The following is a 22,510-nucleotide window of genomic DNA, read 5'->3' as shown; positions in this document are numbered from 1 at the left end:
GATTGTACTAGAAGAAGGCTGGTAAAGAAGTGAAAATTATTGCTATGTTATATTATTAGTGTTGATAAATAAATAAATTATATTATGATACTGGTTTTTGTTTTTGTTTTTTTGGGTTTTTTTTTTTTTTTTTTTGCAAATCATTGGATTTAAGTGACTTAACCAAGGTCACAACTTTGTGTCTGATGTCACATTTGAACTCAGGTCTTTCTGACCCTGAGGCTGACACTCTATGCATTGAGTCACCTAGCTGCCCTAATACTGGGTTTTAAGTAAAAAAAATAATACAATTTTTTGTATTTGTTGCCTTAAGGCCACATGTATAATAAATAGAGATCTAGTCTCTTAGACATGAAAAAGTGTTCAGTTCCTGCCTATGAAAACTATTAGCTGCAGGACTTTGGACAGGTCATTCAATGACCCAATGGTCATATAAGTCTCAAGATTATGAATTACAAGGAGGAACTCCCTCATCTGGGAGCTTATCTCTATTTCAATGAAATCATGAACCTAGTTCCTCCCTCCCTTCCCTACATTTAAGTTAGAAATTATCTGTCTCCTGCATGTCAAATTTGACAATGTTCTGAAATTATATAAAGAAGAATACTACATGGGAAGTCATGTTGTAGAATAGTCAATGAACTTCTCTATCAGAAAACCAGGTTCTCAGTTAATACTTTAGTCACTTTACTAGTTCTGTCACTTTGGACAAATGACTTGGTAGTATATTTTTGGAGGCAAAAGGGACCTTAGAGATCACTTAAGTCAATCCCTTTATTTTACAGAGGAGTAAACTGAGGCACCTAAAGGTTAAGTGATTTGCCCCAAATCACACAGTGGCAGGATTTGGGATGAGAATCGGAGTTCACAACTCAAGTTAAATACCACAAGCTAAGCACCTTTTTCATTGCTCCCCATCATTATTTAACCTTTCAATTTTCAATTTAACTTCAATTTTCTCATCTCTTAAAATGACAATTATAATTTTACTTGTAGCACTGGACCTCACAGGGTGGTTTTAAGGAAAACATTCTACAAGATATAAAATTTTAAGGAAAATATAACTTATTACTAAAATATGTAAAGAGGCATCATAACAAAACAATCATTTAGCAATCACCAGGAAGTGTGGTTTAGTGCCTGGGAATACAATTATAAAAGTGAAATAATTTCTACTTTTGAGAAGTTTGCAATCTAGTTGAAGGGATCAATATTCATATATGTATGAAAATAAGTGAATTATGCACACATGTGTAAATCATGAACAGGAATATTAAATGTCTATTATATAGAACATGAATTCATATGTAAATATATAGCATATATGATTAATATGGAACTATGTGCAAAGATGACATGCAAATTCCTTTTAACTTCTTTTAAACTTTCAAGTATTTATTATTGATTATTATAAGCATTAAAAATGCTAGTATAGAAAGATCAATCAGGAGGGCGGAGCCAAGATGGAGAAAAGAAGGGATCCAGTCTTAGGCGCTCTCTGATAAAACTTGAAACTAAGGATTCTAACTAAACTTTCCAGAGACAGAACCCACAAAGGGACCCAGTGAGTCAGTTCTCCTACTCAAGGTAACCTGGAAAAGAGCAGAAAGGCTCTGCTCCCCTGAGTCAGAGGGGTGGCCCTCCAGAGGCAGCCCCAGGGCACTGGGAGCCATGGCTCACAGCAGCGTGGGAGTCTCCTGAGCTGCAACCCGAGGAGCACCGGGCACAAAGTGGGGGGGGGGGGGTGGAACAGCAGGGGACCTCTGCCAGAGCCAGCACGTGGAGCCCAGCCCTCAGGGCACACAGGGAGCAGCTTGATCTTTCTGCAGCCCAGATCCAGGAAACAGAAGCAGGTGGAGCCTGTAAGCAGGAGCCCCCAGGACATGAGCCCATTGAGCTGAGGGAGGGGAGTGAAGAGAGACTGCCTAGCTCTGTCCTCTGCCTCCAGAACAGGACTCTGAGGCTCTGACCACATTCAGATTCTGATTGCAGTCTAGGCCCCCCCGCAATAGAAGAACAGCACCCCCACCTCAGCCCTGTGGCAGAGGGGGTGCTTATGGTTATTCACAGACCAGGAGGGAGGACAGAGCCTCACACACTGAGACCCTTGTGGGAGTGTCCCAAAAGCTCAGGAAGCACCCTAAAACCAGGTCCAGGCTGGAAAATGAGCAAGCAGAGAAACAAGAGGAAGACCACTGAGAAATATTTAGCATATGAGCCCAAGAAGGATGAAAATACTCAGTCTGAAGATGAGGAGGCACAAGCTCCTACATCTAAAGACTTCAAGAAAAACAGAAATTGGGTTCAGGCTATGACAGAGCTCAAAAAAGACTTTGGAAATCAAGTGAGGGAGGTGGAAGAAAACCTGGGAAAAGAAAGGAGAGAGATGCAGCAAAAACATGAAAATGAAGTCAGTAGCTTAATCAAGGAAATCCAAAAAAAAAATGCTGAAGAAAATAGCATGCTAAAAACCAGCTTAGGTCAAATGGATAAAACAGTTCAAAAAGTTATTGAGGAGAAGAATGCCTTAAAAAGCAAAATTGGCGAGATGGAAAAAGAGATAAGAAAACTCTCTGAGAAAAACAAATCCTTCAGATAAAAAATAGAATTCAGGGAGATAGATGAATTTACCAGAAATCAGGAATCAATACTTCAAAACAAAAAAAATGAAAAATTAGAAGAAAATGTGAAATATCTCATTGAAAAAACAACTGATATGGAAAACAGACTTAGGAAAGATAATTTAAAAATTATTGGAATACCTGAAAGTCATGATCAGGAAAAGAGCCTTGACATCATTTTCAAAGAATTATTACAGGAAAATTGCACTGATACTCTAGAATCAGAAGGCAAAATAGAAATGGAGAGCATCCACCAATCCCCCAGAGAAAGGGATCCTAAAAAACCAACCCCTAGTAATATTATAGCTAAGTTCCAGAACTCCCATGTCAAATAAACTATTACAAGCAGCCAGAAGGACACAGTTCAAATATCATGGAGCTGCAGTCAGGATCACACAGGACTTAGCAGTAACTGCATTGGAAGCTCATAGGGTTGGAATATAATATACAGGAAGGCAAAAGAGCTTAGAATGCACCAAGGATGAACTACCCAGCAAGGCTGAATGTCCTCTTCCAGGGAAAACAATGGACTTTCAATGAACCAAGGGAATTTCAAATGTTCCTTTTGGAATGCCAGAGCTGAATGAACAGAAGGTTTGATGTTCAGATACAGGACTCAGGTGAAGTATAGAGATTGGAGGAGAAGGGTAAAATATGAGGGACATAATGATGATGAACTGAATGTATTCCTGCATAGAAAAATGACACTGGTAACACTCATATGTACCTTCTCAGTTAATAGAGCAGGTAGAGGGAGCTTTTATAGTTGAAGCACAGGAGAAAGCTGAATTTGAAGATAGAATATGGTATAAAAAGGGAGTCAATAGAAAAAAAAAAGGGAAATGTAATGGGAGAAAGAAAAAGGAGAGGGGGGAATAGGCCAAGATATTTCATATAATAAGATTGTTTTTATTACAATGAGCTATTGAAATGATATGGAAGGGGGGAGGCAAGGGGGAATGAGGGAACCTTCGCTCTCATCAGAGGTGGCTAGGAGAGGAAATAGCATATATACTCATCTGGAGTAAGAAGGGGGGGAGCAGGGGGAAGGGGTGGGGATGTGAATAAAGGAGGAGAGGATGGACCATGGGGGGAGAGTGGTCAGATATAACACATTTTCTTTTTTACTTCTTGAAAGGGGCTGGGATTAGAAGGCCTGTCCAGGACCATAGGGCCAGGTGGATTGTGGGCCTAAGGGGTGGTATGGGGGCTCAGGGCTTCTTGGCCCCAGGACCAGGGATAATGTCTGCTGCGCCACTCGGCAACCCTACAGCAGAGTCAGAGTGAAAGGAGAAAGAAAATATAGCACATGGTAATGGAGAAATAAGAAAGGAGGGAGTTGCAATCAGCAATGGCAATGCTGGAAAAATATGGAAGTAACTTTTGTGATGGACTTAGCCATAAAGAATGCGATCCACCCATGACAGAGTTGTTGGTGTTGGAACAAAGACTGAAACACATTTTTATTATTATTATTATTATTTGGGGGGAGGGTGCAGGGCAAATGGGACTGGGTGGCCTGCCTGGGGCCACATAGCAGGGTGACCTTTGGGTGTCTGAGGCCGCATTTGGACCTGGGTGCTCCTGGCTCAAGGGCCAATGCTCTGTCTGCCACCCAGCCACCCCTACTATAATTACTATTTTATTTTATTTTGGGTCTTTTCTTTTTTTCTTTTTGGTTTTTTGCAGGGCAGTGGGGATCGGGTGGCTTGCATGTCACATGGCTGGGTGATTGTTGGGTCTATGGGGCTGGATGTGGGCTTGGGTGCTCATGGCTCCAGGGCTGGTGCTTCATCCATTGTGCCACCTGGCCATACTTACAATTATTACTATTATTTTTTTAATTTTAATTTTTTTTCTCTCCCCTTTACTTTATCACCCAAGCAAGTCTATATTCATGGGGGGAGGGGTATTTTGTTGACTCTTAAACAAGAATATTTTATTAATGTAAAAGAAACATTCGTACAAAATGAGAATTAAAATAAAAATCAAATTTAAAAAATGCTAGTATAATAGTAGTGAGGAAAGGAAAGCCGTGGCTTATAAGTACCTTCTCGGCACAGGGGACTGAACTACTCAGTACAAGCTCCAGAATAGCCCAGGCAAAGGCTATTCAGTAAAAAGTTGGCACTGCAGGTGAGGTCAGTGCATAAAAGAGAATTTCTCAGACAGGTTGCTGAAGTCAGACATTGCAAAGAGCTACTGCAAGACAATTTTAAAGGAACTAGTGAAATCAGGTGAATGAGAGGTGACATGCTGAAATTCTGAGAGATTGATGATGTCATTCCTATCAATGTCAGACCATTCTAAACTAAATAAAATGAGGCTTATCCCCTTCAACATTATGTCTCATTGAGATTGCAATTATCATTGAAATTCCAAAAATTATATATTAAAGATACATAATTATGCATGCATATATACATTCATTATATTCATGAATATATTATATATAAAACACATGCTTATATATAAACATATATATATACAGTTATATAAAATATATTTAAGGTTATCTGGGGGAGAAGGTACTAATAGCTGAACAGATTTCATTCTAAAATTTCAGATTTAAAACTGGAAGACACTTCATAGGTCACATAGTCTTTCCAGTTAATGAAACTGAGGTTCAAAGAGTTTAAGTGACTTGCTCAAGGTCACACAATTAATTAGCATCAGAATTGGGATTTAAAAGTCTTTTATGACACCAAAGGTTCTATTTTTCCTCCATCAGAAAAAAATTTAACATGAAAAGTGGCATGTGAACTTAGCCCTGAAGGAAATGAGGAATTTTAAGAACTAGAATTGAAGTATTCTTCAACATACTATTGTACATTATAGAGATGGAAGCCAACCGACATAAATTATGGTGATTAGACATAGTGGAGAAAGGGTTTTCCTTGGAGTCATAAAAACTTGAGTAAAATTCTGCCCAAGTCACTTACTTGATGCATGAGCATGGACAATTTTGTTAACCTCTCAGTCTTCCAAATATCTCTCTAAAACAGTAATTTACATGGAATTCCATTGGACAAGAGAGGTACTTTATAGGAGTTCTGCACAATGATGGAATAACAGATCTGGACCAAATAATTGTAAGTAAAATGAGACTACATCATTTTATAGATGGGAACATTAGAGTACAAAAGTAGTTTAAGACAACTTAGACATATTAATTCAAGTCACTTGATTCTTGGATACTGGATGCCTTTTCAAATTATCATAACTGTTAGGGACTGCAATTATCATTGAAATCTCAATATTACCGACTATTCTGGATAGCAATATGGAACTAGGTTCAAAAAAGGAATAAAAATGTTCATTCCCTTTGACCCAGCAATTCCAATTCTAGGCCCATATTCAGAAGAATCATAAAAGTTGGGCAATATCCCATGTGTTCCAAAATATTCATAGCAGTTCTTTTTTGTAGTGGCAATGAATTGGAAATTGAGGAAATACCCATCAATTGGGGAATGGCTAAACAACTTATGATACATGAATACTCTGGAATATTATTGTTCTTTTTTTGTTTTTGTTTTTGCAAGGCAAATGGGGTTAAGTGGCTTGCCCAAGGCCACACATCTAGGCAATTATTAAGTGTCTGAGACCAGATTTGAACCCAGGTACTCCTGATTCCAAGACCAGTGTTTTATCCACTTCGCCACCTAGCCACCCCTATATTATTGCTCTATAATAAATCATAAATGGTTGGATTCTAGAGAAACACAGAATGACTTACAGGATCTGATGCTGAGTAAAGAGAGCAGAACCAAGAGAACAATGTACATATTAAAAACAACATTTTGTGGGGTGGCTAGGTTGCACAGTGGATAGAGCACCTGCCCTGGAATCAGGAGTATCTGAGTTCAAATCTGGCCTCAGACACTTAATAATTGCCTAGCTGTGTGGCCTTGGGCAAGTCACAACCCTATTGCCTTGCAAAAAAAACCAAACAAAAACAACATTGTGAGATGATCAATCTTGATGGAAGCAGCTCCTCTCAGCAGTTCAGAGAGCTGGGATGACTGTTTTAGACCAGCTATGGACAATGTTATCCCCAACCAGAGGAAGAAAAACAAAAGAAAAAAAAGAAAAAAAAACAATCTTCAGAATCTAATGAACTAAAAATTATTTCTTATGTATCTCTTTCCCTTAATCCTATTTCCTCATACCAAAAATGACTGATATGTAAACATATTTATCAAAAATATATATAAGCAATATTAATCTGACTGCTCACCACTGATGGGAGTGGGGTGAGAAGGGAAGGTGGAAGAAAAATTTATAATTTAAAAATTTACATGTGTAGATGAATTAAAAAGAAATAAATAATGAAAAAGAAATTTCAATATTATTTTATTGTTATTCTCTGTGATAATTCAGCATATTTCTATAAAGAAGCTAATTTGATTTTTTAAGAAATGTTTCATTTAATCAGGAATCTTGAGAATATCTTGTACTCTTTTGGCTATAAAAGAAGTCAGGATTGAGATTCCTGTTGAAAATTTAGCTGACATTGTGGGATTTTTATATATGACAGAACACTCCATTCACTGATTAGATTTTGTTTTAAATAGTGTTCTTGAAGTAAAGCACAAAACCCTATAACTTAATCTTACCCTAAATTAAATAGTTGAGGCTCATCATCTCTGCACAGCGGAAAGCCACAAAGCCGTGGTTTATTGATGGTAGTAGCCTGGGCTCAGATTTTGTTCCTGCTTTCATTCTCCTTCCTCTTTCCTCATCCTGCAAAAAAAGAAATGGTTATTTGTTGATGGACATTTGTGAAAAATTAGTCTGTTGGCAATTTCTAGCCAAGGCTATAGCACAAAATAGCTTTCAAAGATTTAAAAAGTAAGGATCTAATGGTATTTGCTGCCTTTCAACAATTTGATATCAAAGTATAACTAAAAATATTCTTTTTTACACCAAAATGTTGCAGTGGGTTATCAGGAACAAGGCTCCAAGATGTCCGAAGTTGTAAGATAAATAAAGATATGAATCTAGAACTAAAATAATCACCATAATCACACATCATAGTTTCTATTTGTTTCACAATTAAAAATATTTCAAAGTACAGTTTAATGCATAATTGTATTTGATCTTTTTAAGAACACTGTATAAACACAGCACTTTTTTTATTATCTCCATTTGATAAGATAAGGGAAATGAAACTCAGAGATTTTAAGGAAAATTTTCCAAATCTATACATCAAGTAGGTGGAAAAGTCAAAACTAGGACCCAGTATTTCTGACTCCAGATGCAGTGTTCCTTTTTCACTGATTATACAGGATAATAGGCAACACTGATAATTAAAATCCACTGATAAAGCCTAAATCTCTACTTAATTATTCAGTCTTCTAATAACAAATTACTTTCCCACTTTGGCACAGGATGCTAATAAGTCGTACATTTCACTTAACATTGATCAGCTCCCATTCTTGTAAGGTTTATAATAGAGGTGGTAGCAAATAGTTAAACAGTCTATAGACAGTCAGCTTGGAACAGAAGAAATAGAAAAAAAAAGAGAAAATCCACAGTCATAAATGACCAAGAATTTTATATTTAAGATTGTTTCAACATATTCAGTAGCTTATTCAAAGTGGAAGGTAGAAATCTAGCTTTAAGAATGTGTAACTATAATAGAATTAAAAAGAATATTTAATACAACTGGATATTTCAGACCTACTTTTTCAGGTCTGCTTGATCAAAACCTTAAATGCCATTCTATGTTGGAGGTTGGGGGTTGGGGAGATATAAGCTGTATTTACACAAGCAAATCACACAGTGAATCCAACTGGAACTGTAAGCTTTGAATCAAAGTGGTTAGCTTTGCCAGACTATGTAGACCCATAGTTGGCACTTATCTTTTGAATTTTTTGCCAATTTCAGGGCCCTGGCAGGGCTGGTTCATGTCAAACAGGACCCATGTACTCTGCTCCAGTTCATTGATTCTACTCAAACTTGCCACTTAGATTCAATACAGTATCCATATGGAGATCTAGTCTCTTAACATTCCCTTCTATATTTCAAAGATAAAAATAATTCCTTCCACTTATCTTCATTCATTTCTATGCAAATTTCAATGCAAATTTTGATTAAGAACATGCAATTGGTTTCTCTTCTTCTTGTCTCATTAGATTTCAATTCACAGCATCTCTTGACAGAAGTAGGGTTGAGGTAGATGAGATGGTCTCCTGAATCATCCAATTCTATAAAGTAATAATAGTTGTGCAACCACTGGCAAGTTATTGTCCCTCTTACTTTTGAGATTTATTGCCCCCCACCCCACCCTGTCCTGAAAAATTTCTCCTTCTTAATTTATAGACCAAAAACTCATCCCTTGAGAATTGGGCTAAGATTATATTTAACTTGGAAGCAAAAATGAATTTTCATTGTCTTTAATGAATTAGTGAAATTAGTGGATATTCATTCACTTTAATCACAAATGGACTAAAAAAATTCCATAGTTCATAACAATAAGTCCTTCTAGGGCCTTCAGTCATTGAATTCTAAAAATAATACATGTATTAGAAAAAATGCAATAGAGATTTTCTTAGTGTTTCTTTACATTTTGCCCATGTTTGTAGTCCTTCACTTATGTGAATACCAAATTTCATCGCATAAATCTTTCAATTAGTAAATTTTCCAAATCATTTCAAGTCTTTCAGTGACTTGCACACTCACTGAAGCAGATTTGTGTTTTGATACATCTCCTGCTCCTGAAGGAAAAATGATAATACAAATACCTTGTCAATCTGTGCATGGATGAACAATCATCCAAATAGTTGCTAGACAAGCATAAGTCTAAGGGGAGAACTCATATGGCCCTAGAGTGAAATAAACTGGGTATCAAACAATTTGACAACCAATATACAGAAGGGAGGCCAGTTTTGATCAGTGGCCTGAAAGAACAGAGATTTAGTCTGAATCAGAAATAGAATAGTCAAAGGGACAACAAGAGTCATCATCTTTCACAAACTATAATAAATAGCAAAAGCTATGATTTTTGAACCATCCAGTAACCACATAAATGTTCCATTATGTTTTGTTAGAAGAAACTGAGAGTTATAGTACATGTTAAAATGGAATAGAAAATTTGTATTTTGTGTTTGAGTATAACTGTATTGAGGTGAATGAGTTTCTAATTTGTTGGAGAAGGCAAATGTTTGTATTTATTCTTCCAATAATATAATGTTGCCAAACATTTTATATATATGACTTTAAAATCAACCCAAATTCTAGAGTATTCTCCATATTTGTATACATGGAAAATTATTTCTTGATTTCTTGATATTATAGTTACTTTTCATAGATTTTTGTCATTATTTTCACCTCTATCTCCCTTTCATCTAAAATAAAAGACAGTTCCTATGTAAATAGATTATTAGACTGGAAGAGAGTCTAATGGTCACCTAGCCCTATCCTTTCATTGTATAAATGGGAAAGCAGGGAGGCAGAATGATTTATCCAAGATTATGTAGAGACTAGTGGAAGAATTCCAATGAGAAATCAGGCTTTGAATATCCATGTCCTCATATCTCTTATGGAAATAATAGTTGCCATATTATTTTAACCCATTTTATTTTTGTTTGTTGTGGTTATTCACTTGTGAGTAACTCCCCACTGGGGATGGAAAGTTCTGGATTATAGAAAATATGTTGCTTATTAAAATACTGTAGTAATTTTAAAGTTTTCTAACATGCTATTTCATCATCATTGGGACATAATGGTTTGGAAAATCCCCTCAACCAAAGGAAAGCAGTTGCCCCAGAACTTAGTAGTGTCAGAGATGATTTTTGAACTTGGATTTTCTTGATTCCAAGTACAAGACTACCTACTACACTGAATAATATCAGTTATATTATTATTTTTGCTTTTTTTCCCCCAGACCTATGATTTCACTACTAAGAGATCTTCTTCCAATATAGACAAACAGCTATTTGACAACTTACTATCTTAGATAGTTAAATGGAGTAGAGAGAAGTTAAATAATTTCCCTGGGCTCACATAAATAATGTGACAAAAGTAAAATTTGAACCCAGGTTCTCCTGATTTTCTCCCTACTATCCTAAGTCATTTAATTATTGTTTGCTGTGGTTATTCACTTGTGAATAACTCTCCACTGGGGGGTGGAGAATTCTGGAATGTAAACTATAAATTGCTTATTAAAATAGTTATTACAATAGTTCAAGCAAGACTACTAAGACCTTGAAGGGGAACACTTTAAGAGGTGTGAAGGGAAATGAAGGGAATGGAATGGAAGAGAAGCAGGAACTTTGCTAAACATTTTTACAAATATTATCTCATTTAGTCTTCAAAGTAAAGATGTGGATTATTATCTCCATTTTACAGTTTAGGATATTGAGTCTAATAGACAATAAGGGTCACACAACAAGTGTCTGAGGGGAGATACTTTTTTCTACCCCTCCCTCTACCTATTTCCAAGAAAGACTTTAACACCTACCAGGAGTTGAAGCAGAAAGTTGAGGTCACTCTACTTCTCATAGAAAAAGAAGGCACTGTACTAGAAGTATGTTTTGTCTGCTCACTTGGATATTGTTTGTCTAGGGGATATGATGGGATTTGAGCTAACTTCTGATCACTTTGTCATTTCTGGGGTAAAGTAAACCTCAAACTCTATATCTTAGGTTTGACAACCTTACCCATCAAATACCATTTTCAGTGAACTGCATAACAAATAGTCAAGAAACAATTGATTCAAAACAGATGAAGACAGAGATCAGGGAATTTATACATAAGAGAATATACACCAGACAATACAGAGTAAATATGCTCTTCCATTGGGAGGGAACTTAACTAAGAGAGAGTCTTTGATCTCACCCAAGGGGAAACTATCTTTAACCTCCAGTAAAACACACTATGAATAGAAGCATGATGGAGATTGCTAACTCTTCTGTCTTCCAACAGTCTTTTCCTTCCACAACTTGAAATGAAGTTGACTTCTTCCATCACCTTCTTAAAGTTAGAAACCAGAAACATCTGAAGCAACTTGACCTTTGAAGAGTCCTAAGAGACTTGAAGCTCCATATAGTCCTAGAAGGAACTAATCCTGAAGACTTTCAAAAGGGAGAGCTAGATGGTGCCAGCCTTGAAGTCAAGAGGAGCCAAGCTCATATCTGACATCAGACACTTATTAGCTGTGTGACCTCATATCCAGGGCCATTTCCAGTCCTCCTGATACATATCTGGCCACTGGACCCAGATGGGTCTGGAGGGGAAAGTGAGGCTAATGACTTAGCAAAGCACCCTCTTACTCAAATCCAGTTCATGTGCATATCATGGCAGCATCTCACTGATGTCATGGTCTTCTTTGAGAATGAAAGTTAATCATCATCATAATCAAAAGGGAATTGGTTGAAAATGAAAGCTCTCTTGTTTCTCACCAAGTATTCCCCCTCCCCTCTCTAATAAGGAGATAGTGCCATATCAATTTACCTTTGGACAAGTGTTATACTAGGCATTGGACCAACAAACCATCAGAGTTTGGATGTGTTGAGGTCAGGTTCTCACTCCCCTTACCCCCAACAATAGATGATGAATCAATTATAAATAGAAAAGATTTCACAGAATAGGAGAATTGAGAAAAAAGATGAAGAATTAGGTGGGAAGATGGGAAGGAGTAATAATGAGGAAAAAACAGGTACAACCAATATGTTGATTGCCTTATCTTAAAGTCTATAAGGGAAGAAGAAGAATAAGAAAAATTAGTAAAAATAAAATCTCTGCATTTTCTGCAGGGGAATAAGGAAAGATTTGTTAGAAGAATTCACTTCACAAAAAATGAGTTCAGCTGCCCAAAAAGCAATTATATGGTAGACAATGTCATTTTGAATTCTCTAAGGATGAACCCAAGGGACATTTCTGTGGTTATACAGATCCCAGAAAGTAAAGACTTTGATATGAACTACATTCCAACATAGTAATAATGTTTACTTTGGAGTCTTTATATTCAAAGGATTAGGATTTCTGTAAGAACTCTGAAGTGATTCCACTTAGCAGACCTAGAGTATGTAATAGAAAGAACACTATTCTTGAAGTCATTAGACTGTGTTCAAATTCCAGATTTGCCAAACACAAGTTGTCTGACTTGGGTAAATTACTTTGTATTCCTAAAAATCAGTCTAAGTGTTTGTGTTCATTCTGTTCAGGAAATAATTAAATATTGTTATCTAAGGGATATGCTGGAATTCAAGCTAACTTTTGATCACATCATTTCTCAGGGAAAAGGGACGCCAAGCTCTATATTCAGGTTTGACACCCCCATTATCCCCAAATACCAGTTTCACAATGAACACACATAACAAATAGCTAAGAAACATATATCAAATATTGTATTAGAAATATTATTTATTGAATTAAAAAATACTGTAATGCATTAAATGCTAGTAGAAAGAGTAAAAAAAGCTGAAGTCTAGCCTAGGAAATAAATTCATGTGTGAAATACAGAAATCTTTGGGAGATAAGGATGTGAGACAAATGCCAGTGATTTTTCATTTAGGGTAAGAAAACCTTGGAAATTTTCTAGAAAAATGTATTATGAAAGACAACTTTTTTGGTAATTTTGAGAAAGACAGAAACAGAGATGGAAAGATAGAGATAACAAAGAGAGAGAGAGAGAGAGAGAGAGAGAGAGAGAGAGAGAGAAACAGAGACAGAGAGACAGAGATAGTTACAGAGAGAAAAAGACACAAAAAGAGAAAGACAGAGAGAGACAGAGTCAGAGACAGAGATAGAGACAGAGATGGAGAAAGAGAATTAAGTAATACCTTTGTAGTATTCTATGTGGGCATCCCCAGAATATGTGAAGGAGAAACACATATTTAGGGCAGTTTCAAGGGTCAAGAATTTTCAAGAAAAACAACAAAACTGGCATCATTTGTCCAAATTAATGTAGGGAAGGTTCTTAGGGCTCTAGGAGAAAAAAATAGAAAGTAGGGTCTATTGGAAGAAAAGAAGTGGGATAGAAAGATAAGAAGAATTTTCTGCCATCCTGTGGGAAAGATCAAAAATATAACAATGAGGATGGAAATTGGAAGAAATTTGCCTAATAGAAAGGAGGTAATTCTAATAGAGGAGAATCCAGGGATGTAAGAGGCCTTAAAAGTCCAACCCCATCTTTTTATTAATGAAGTAGAAAGATGGAACAGATGAGGTGGTCCAGAGAAATAAGCCTGAAAACACTTCAGAAGTGGTGACTTTGCCTGAAGTACGCATAAGAGGAAAGAAAAGGAAAGGGAAAACTATTAAATTATCTGTAAGACCAAAGAATACTACAGTAAAGCTACACTGCAGATCAGAAAATCAAAGAATCTCAGTGTTTGAAGAAGCCATCTAGTACAGTCTAGACCATAGAAATCATTTCTGTAACATCTCCAATAAAAGAACACTTAGTCTCTGCCTGAAGACTTCCAGTGAAGGAAAATTCACCAGCTTAGAAAGCCCTTCCATTCCACTTCTGGATACTACCAATTGTTAGGGAGCCTTTCTTTATAGAAAGAACATGTCTAATTGCTCTTCTTCACAGTATTCTTTTAAACTGAAGAAGGATGGGACAAGCAATCAGTCTTCTCTTCTCCAAGTGAAATATTGTCAGGTTCATCAATTTGGCATGGCATGATCCCAAGGCCATCCTGATCACTTTCAATTAGATGCTCTCCTTATCACTAAGATTATTCCTAAAACATTTTTCCATTAGTCAAATTTAAGATTCAACAGTTGAAGAAACCAGGATAGAGTTCAACCCCATTCCTCATTAATTCATGTCAATGTATCTTAAGATAAAATTAACTTTTTTATAACTTTTATTTATAATCTATTAACATATCAAATTTGTAACTCACTTAAAAATATTAGATGAACACATAATCTAGATGAAGAAATTCAGGTCTTAAGAGTCAAGCTTTGGAAAGGATTTCCATCTTAGTCAAATCTTTCAGCACCTTTAACTACTTCTGTGAGCAAAATCTATCCCTGTGCTACAACTGTAATTTATAAAAATTTTCATGCAATTGTTGAACTAAAGGAGAGCAAAGGAGGGACCTGATCTATCATAAATCTTTTACATGTAGTATTTTCTGATCCTTGCAACTGTTAATATCCTCCCTCTCAAACTATGTTTTATTTAACTATTTGCATTTATTTCTATTTGTTCTGTTTAAACTTTGCTATGCACTTGTTGACGCCCCTTTTAAAATACTTTCCTTGCAAATAGTGATTATTAATTATTCATTCTTTTTATTTGAACTGCCAGCATCTAGCACAGTATCTTGAACAAGTAAACATTTAGGTCACTTACTATCTTATCACATTAGACTTTTTCCCACTAGTTAGAAAGTAAAAGGAATAATAGAAAGAATGATACTCGAAGGATAAAAAGTAAAAGGGGGAAAGTTATTTTTGTTTTAGGAAATCAGAGATGGAGTCCTGTTTTTTAAGTTATAGAAAAAAGGGCAGAGAAAGCAGAGCTGAGATCATGAGGGTTTTTTTAGGTTTAACGGAAAGGAGAGACCGAGACAGAAATAGCTTAAATATGTATGTGTAAAGAAGGATGATTGATGGAACAAGATCAGGAGGAGATACAAGGTGATAAAATTCAGGGTAGAAGTAGAGAAGTAATCTCTGACAAGAGAAAGGTACATCTTAGTTCACAGTGAAGGGAGAGGAGAATAGAGACTGGCAAGAAGGAAGGCTTTAGGGAAAAAAGAAAAGCTAGAATAGCCATTTGAGGAAATGAAATATATAGTCAATAAGAAATAAAATTTAAAAATGAACATGAAGCAATGAAGACCCAGCTGAAGTCAGACGGCATAAAATTTTAGTCAGTTTGTGGTGATGTTCAGGAACTCTGGAGTAGAAATGTAACAGACTTGATTCTTGGGGAAGATAGGGAGCAATTGAGTCACTAAAGATTTCAGGGATTTATGATGCATGAAAGCCTCAAAGGATATAAGGATAGAACAGGAGAAAGAAGTTCTTAGAGAAGGGATTTTCAACATTCATCAATAAATAAAAGATGAATTTATTTAGTATATTTAACAATTAACAATTTAACAATTAACAATTTAACAATTGACATCTTGATCATATGAAGCAGATTATCTGGAATTCAAGCTTAAGCTCTTGTATGGGCTGCTATCTAAGAGGGTAAGTGCCTCATTTAAACATGTGAGTTGAGCATGCTCACCTGCTCTCAAGCAGTTCCTTAGTCTTGATGTACTGAATCTTTAGCTTTGTGTGGGCCTTCTCTACTTGGGTTTACTGTGATTCCCTTAGCTACCAATTCAATGATCTGAAGAGCTGCATACATTTTGTGTCTCAATGTTGTTGCTTAAGTAAAGCAACCATATGATTATATATTTAAGACTCTGCATACTTTAGCACATTATGATAGACTATATTCCAGTGGTGACCTGAGATGATTGGTATAATCTATAGGATCTGGTGCAATGTTATCACAGTTCAGAAAAGGTGGAGAGAGCAAGGTGCCACATTCTACTCCATAGGCAGTAGCAGGTAAGTGAAGAATGAAAAGCCTGAGAGAAATAGTTTATGGATAATTATTAGTCTATTTATTAATCAGGCTAACTGATAGTCAGGCTTAACCAATAAGCAAATTGATGGTCATTGGTTTCAGTAACCAAAGACCCTGCCACTGAAATCACTTAATACTGCTTAAATACTTTGGAAAAGGGGGGGGGGGGTATTCCTGAAGTGTAAAAATCAACCCTGATTGGTGAACAATTAATGAAGAGATTGGCATATTAATGGGGAAGTGGGCTAAAAGTCTTTTACTCTTCCTGCTGAGATCATGACTTGATACTCAAATAACTCCAGCAATCTAGAAAAAAAAGGAAAAGGAATTCATCTCTACCCAGACTTTTCTGGTTTGTTTCTCCTTCATGAGATTCTAATGGAGGGGTGATACTTCACCTAGATTAGATTATGTTTATACTCTAAACAAAAGTAAGAACTTCTAATTGGGTGGGGTCCTGCCCAAGATTGGGAGCATGTAGCCCAAAGATTTAGTCAATCTCATCTATCAATGTTGTCCTTAAGTGGCTAATTGAATGATCCTAGGGACTTCATTCCCTGAATGAAGAAATAGAAAGGAAAAAAACCTTAATCTTAATTTAAGAATTGCATATAATATAATAGAAAGATAATTTCTTTTGTATAAAAAATAATCACACCCATTTTAGCCTTTTATTCCCTATTTTCCTTGGTAACCTAAAGTCCCTCCACTTTGTTATCAATAAGGTGCCATGTGGTCACCCCCACAAAAATCCTCTTATCTAAAATTGAAAGTTTTAATGACCAGGAGTTGGAAGAAAGGCACCAAGATAACATCTGCTTTGACGAAAATGAAGGCCCAGGATGTGGGAGTTTCTACACTATGTGATTGACAATTTTTATCTCAATTAAGGACACCACCTTATTAGGGTTTATATTTTACTAAGTTGATTGCCATGAGCTGAGAATTAATTTAGAGATGTGACATTGATAAGGAACTTCCACCTAGATCCACAGAAAGGTGCCCATCTGAGCTCCTCCTGCATCTTGGTCCTAATAGAACAAACATTGCTATCAAAGCCTTTGCTACCCTGGATTACTGAACTTGCCTTTGCAGAGAGCAGAAAAGCCTGGAGAGTTTATTAATGAAAATAATAGTTAGCATTTATATTGTACTTTAAAACCCTACAATTTGAGTTCTTCTCTACTCTGCTCAAAAAGATTTTTTATAACTGGGAGGAACCTGAGACATCACCTTATTCAAATCCCTTCATTTGGAAAAAAAGAAATAAATCAGATCTTTGGTCATACAAATAGAAACTGAAGAACTAGTTGTGGACCCCAGCAACTTTGACTATTAGATTCATCTTTATCGCTCATTTCTCTTCCTTCTTTGCTAGATCCACATGTTTTATGCTTCATAAATATAGATATATCTTAAGTTCATTTCTCTTAACATTCTTCTCCAAGGTGATTTCATCCATTCACATAACTTTAACTATTACCTGCTTTAGGTAAATGATTCCCAAATTAACTTCTAAACATTTAAACTTTCCCTCATCTACAATCATATATTTCAGTTAACTGCTTGATCTCCATTCTAATATCACAAAAGGCATCTCAAATGCAATATGTTAGTGAAATTATAGTTGTCCACTAGGATGAAGAAGACCCGAAATCCTGATTAAACTATCAGGGCTAATAAATGCACTATTTTACTAAGTGATGGGAAAAAAATGCCTCCAGATCTTCCTCACAACCCAAGAATGTGCATAGAGATACAGTTCTAGGGCAAATTAGAGGGTGAAGTACATACACTTTTCCCCAGAGCCTTAAGGGAAGTCCCCAACCTTTTCTGCAGGCCTTCTCTGAGATTCAAGCCCAAACCAGACCTGAATCTTCCTTGAGGTGTGGGCTACCAGAGTGTGACTTTGGGGAGTAGGGGCAGGCCCAGCACAAGCCATCCCTACCCTAGTTAGGAAGCTTGAGCACTGCACCAGTAGCTTGAACAAAGCCACAAGAGAAAGAAAACCTGGGTGAAATCCAACCTGTCACTGAATCCTATGGTGGGAATCCAGATCTCAAAAAGCAATAATGGAACCTATAGCACAGAGGAGCCCTGTAATGAAGGGCGCCCCTAGGCAGAGACAAGTACAATAGTAGAACAAGAGTCTGCAGCAACCTAGTCTGACTCATAATAGCCAGAACACTATTCACTTTAACATACAATTAAAGACCTTTATTGAACAACCCAACCCAAGGAAAACTTCAAACACCATATGGAAATACTTTGGTTTGAGAGACACCTGGGGGTAAAGACTAAAGAGGACAACACCTCCACAACAAATCCATCTAAATCCTCAGAGAAACAAAATGCTCTAGCCAAAGGAACTAGAGGAATACCTAAAGGAAATGAAACAAGAGTCTCAGAATAGTAAAGTCAGGGAGGTAAAGTTCAGAGAAAATAAATTTACTGCCTTTTGCAGATACATTATGGTATACCCAGATAACTCTAGAGCTAACTAAAAATTAATAGAGATAATTACTGCATACAAAGAGCTTATAAACTTTTTCTTTAACTCTTTATGCTCTCATCCCAACATCCAATTAATTTTGCCCTGGCAATATGTCTCTTTTTTCTCTATTTCCATTCTAACCTTCCTAGTTCAAGCATTTATTTCTTACTTCTATAGTTTGCTGAAATGGCCTTCTGTCTTTCCTGTGTCTAATATTTTTCTTTTCCAATTCATCTTTCACCTGACTGCCCAAGTGGTCATCCTAATATATTGTTCTCATCCTGTGATTCCTCTATTCAAAAATGTTTAGAAGCTCTTCATCGCTTATTAAATTAACTATAAACTCCTACTTTAAGACCTTCCACAATATGGCTCCAACCTTCCTTTCCAATCAATCAATAATCAAGCATTTACTAAGAAAGTATCAAGTATTCATTAAGTTATAATTTGTTGTTCAGTTATCATCAGTTGTAACTGACTCTTTGTGATCCTATTTGAGGTTTTCTTGGCAAAGATACACAATAATGGTTTGCCATTTCCACTTCCAGCTTATTTTACAGATGAAAACATTGAGGCAAACAGGGTTAAGTGACTTGCCCAGAGCCACACAGTTAAATATCTAAGGTCCTATTTGAAATCAGGTCTTCTTGACTCCAGGACCAGCATTCTATCTCCTATGCCACCAACTTGCCCTAAAAACTATATGTTAACCAAAAAACTAAGCATCAAAAAGTCCTCACTCCCAAAGATCTTGCAGTCAGATTTGCAATTTAGGAAGATCATTTTGGTAGAAGTATGGAAGATGGATTGGAGTATGGCAAGATTTGAGGAGGGGAGACCAATTAGATCACCAGTTCAATAGGTCAAGTTAGAAATAATAATGGCCTCAATGGCAGCTATGTGAGTAAAGACAGGGAATCAATGCCATTGAGAAAGAAATTAAAAGATTAGCAACTGATTGGATATTTGGGGTGAGGGAAAATCAAGAATCAGAGATATCTGGGTTATGAAACTAGATGACTGAAAGGATGGTATTACCCTCAATAGTAAAATGAAGTTTAGGAGAAAAGTGTATATGCGGTTCAAGATAATGAGCTCTGTTTTTAACATGATATATTTCAAATATCTATGGGATATCCAGTTTGAAATGTTCAGTAGGCAATTGGTGATGCAGGACTGGAAATCAGGAGAAACATTAAGGCTTAATAACTTTATTAATTTAGAAATTATTAGAATTTTTAATTAGAATGTTTCTAATTAGAATTAGAAAATAGTTATTAGAATTAATATTATAAATTTATCTCTATTAATAGCTTAACAAAAGCTTTTGGACCAAAAGAAGAACATGTGTGCTATAGTTATAGAGAAAAAGTTTACAATCTTATTAGTTGAGAAAAGGGACAAAGAACAAAGTATTACATCTTTGAGATTAAAAAATACAAAAATGTGTAAATATATGAAATATACTAATATACTAAATACACTAGAGTGTTATATTTGATATAAAAAGAAGATAAAACAAGCATGAAATGTTGAAAATTTGACAGCATCAAGTTTATAAGAAATAGTGGAATATTTCTGGTAGCGGGAGAATTGTAAGTATGTATCATATGGAGACTTTTGCATAATTATCTTCAAAATCTATCAAGAGCAAATGAGAGGTCAGAAAGGATGTCTCTGCACTTTGAAAGTTATAAAGTGCCATACAATTATAAGAATAGATTTGAACACTTATATATGTTTTACAGACACCAGAAAAACCTCACTTTTTAAAAGTTCTTATATGACTAGCTAATGTCAGTCCTTTCAGCATACATAGAATTTATTTTCTTTGTTTTTATTCATGTACTCTCCTTGACACAAACTACCACCAAAAGGTCTTAAGGACTCCCAAAGTTATGAATGATAACATATACATGAATTTTCTGACTTTTGTTTTACAAATATTTCTTCCAGCTAAACTCTACTATGACAGCCCTTCTTTCATCATACCTAGAAATGCACAAACTCTTCTGCACTTTTCTTTATTAATCTGTTATCTGAAGCTTGACTCATATAGAGTGACTATATACTGAGTCTTCTCAACCCCACAATTTTGATGCTAATCACATCCCATATACAGCCCACAGACATTGTGGGATTTGGAAAAACTTATGATTTACACATAAATTATGTCAACCATACAAGTGACATCCCTCAGATACTTTTTTCATTCAATATAATTATAGTATTTTAATGCTCATTATCTTTCTATCCATCTATGCATTTCTATAGCATCTATCACCCAAGTACTTAGGCTTATTGAGAAGGGTGCTATTTTATCACAAAATAGTACAATGGGGAGACAGATCATCCTTTATGATCATCTCCCAATATGTTCTATACACAGTATTCCACATACACTTAAAATGTGAGGTCAAAAATGCATGCATATACACATTGAGCTATATTTATTTGAAGGGAAAGCTTTGTTAATGGGTCTAGAGCATTTGTCTTTGGACTCAGACTTTATAGGCTCCAAATTAAAATTGTGATAAATTTAATTAGCTTTCTGTAATATGCAAAAAGAAAGGAACACAAAGAAGACAGTTTAAAATATGTTTCCACTGTAATTTCAGGTCCAGACTCCACTGGAAGTATTTGTCAGCCAAGAGCACCAAGAGCCAAACCACGATGATTCTGAGTCCTCATACCCAGCCCAGAACTGTGGGAGCCAAACCATAGTGATGTTGAGCCCTCCTCCCACCCTTGCCGTGAAACATACAAGACCAAGATTGATCATCAGACTACTGCCCCCTGCTTCCCTCATTTTCAAATGCAAATTTTGAGTTGCAAGATCCAGATTGTCATAGACTATCTTATGCAAAAAGGAGATGGTCCCTGTGAATTTCCACAATTTGTATTTTGTGTATTAAGCTGTCAGTGAGTATCTAAATCACTTCCTTTTCTGTCATTCTGTCTTCAGACAACATCCTTTGAGACACAACAGTATTCAGCAACAATCCTCTCACCACCACCCACCCCTTTCCCCCACCTCCTGATCACAAAAAAAAAGAAAAGAAAATGCCCTCTTTAAATGATATGTAAATCCTGCAATTCATCATGCTCTGTGTAGTACAGGTTTAATTCTTCCTGCTAGGCCTCAATCTGCTGAAACATTACTCTGATATACAGTACAAAAGCAGTAGCAGAGATGTTCATATCAGCCCATTGTGAGTTGGTAGCAGGGAGAGAAATCAATGAAGCCATGAGGACAATAGTTATAGTTTAAACAGGCTGCAGAAATTTGCTAAGAAGGAGACAAAGACCCTATGCTGAAAAGCAAACTGCTGAGGAATTCCTTGGACTCCATTATATCCCTGAAACAATCCTCACTCTGAGAGTGGATTTGCATCTCTAATAGAGTTCAGGCTCTGTTTGTGAAAGGCTTTGGCTAGGCCTGACCCCGTGTCTCCAGAGCACATTGATACCCAGCGCCTGGCCTGGCCCTGGCCTGCACCACCGAGAGCCGTATCATGGGAAAATGCACCAACTTAAAAGGAGGCGAAGGAAGGCAAGAGGAAAGGGGGGGAAAAATTAAAGGCTCGAGGCAGTTTTGGTGGTACTTAGCAGGGAAAATTACTTAGGCAAAGAATAGGACCTACTGCTGGTAATTACTGCTAACAAGCATCCCCCAACCCAAATGTGACACTTGGACTGATGTGAGAAAAGCTGATATAGGCCAAGCCTATTAAGCTTGAAAGAAAGGAGACTGTTCCCTATAAAAATAAAGCAACTTTGGAGCTTGCAAATGTTGTAACCTGGTGTTACTGATTATCTATTAAAACAGGGGAAAAAATGGGC

At 36.3% G+C, this 22,510-nt stretch overlaps 1 long non-coding RNA gene across 1 annotated transcript in view; it reads left to right on the top strand.

The window, feature by feature from the left end:
* Positions 1-21,554, top strand: part of LOC141491986 (uncharacterized) — a 65,255-nt gene extending 43,701 nt beyond the window's left edge. The window contains exons 3-4 of the long non-coding RNA XR_012469826.1: positions 5,627-5,713; positions 21,286-21,554. This is a non-coding gene — a long non-coding RNA (uncharacterized LOC141491986). The remainder of the gene's footprint in view (positions 1-5,626; positions 5,714-21,285) is intronic.
* The last annotated feature ends 956 nt before the right edge of the window (positions 21,555-22,510 follow it).

The sequence above is a fragment of the Macrotis lagotis genome, chromosome 6 (assembly GCF_037893015.1).
Source record: "Macrotis lagotis isolate mMagLag1 chromosome 6, bilby.v1.9.chrom.fasta, whole genome shotgun sequence".
NCBI classification, from domain to species: domain Eukaryota; kingdom Metazoa; phylum Chordata; class Mammalia; order Peramelemorphia; family Peramelidae; genus Macrotis; species Macrotis lagotis.
This window is presented reverse-complemented; position numbering and strand designations above follow the sequence as displayed.